The 379-nt window shown below is 49.1% G+C and overlaps 1 protein-coding gene across 1 annotated transcript in view; it reads left to right on the top strand.

Annotated features, from left to right (window-relative positions):
• Positions 1–6: 6 nt before the first annotated feature.
• LOC119585245 overlaps positions 7–379 on the top strand; it is a gene marked incomplete in the record, with an annotated part of 5,684 nt that continues 5,311 nt past the window's right edge. The window contains 1 exon segment of the mRNA XM_037933904.1: positions 7–135.

Genomic DNA, 379 nt, shown 5'->3' with positions numbered 1-379 from the left:
TTAGTGCTGAAGAACTCGGTTTGCGCCAGCCAGCCAGCCGCTGAGATAGGACACGAATCGCAGGATGGCTCCTACTCCCGTTATCAATGTACGTCCGCAGTCACGTATTGGAGACAGGCGAGGGACTGCGTGCGTGTTAGTATCCCTGTGTAGCTGCTGGTCGTGTGTTACGCTGGGGTGTTTCGCTGTATATTGCGGTAGTGTGTTACAGAAGTGTGCTTTCTACGGTATTGCTAAGTTCAAGGATCTGAGGCGGACTGTCATGAGTATTGCGGAGTGATGATAGAGCCCCGACGCATGGTTTGGCTCGGTGCAGCAACAGAGTTGTTGGTTACAGTAATTTCAGTTAAGTTTATGATATTCTTAGTTATTCACAAAA

Source organism: Penaeus monodon, chromosome 19 (genome assembly GCF_015228065.2).
Source record: "Penaeus monodon isolate SGIC_2016 chromosome 19, NSTDA_Pmon_1, whole genome shotgun sequence".
Taxonomy (NCBI): Eukaryota; Metazoa; Arthropoda; class Malacostraca; order Decapoda; family Penaeidae; genus Penaeus; species Penaeus monodon.
This window is presented reverse-complemented; position numbering and strand designations above follow the sequence as displayed.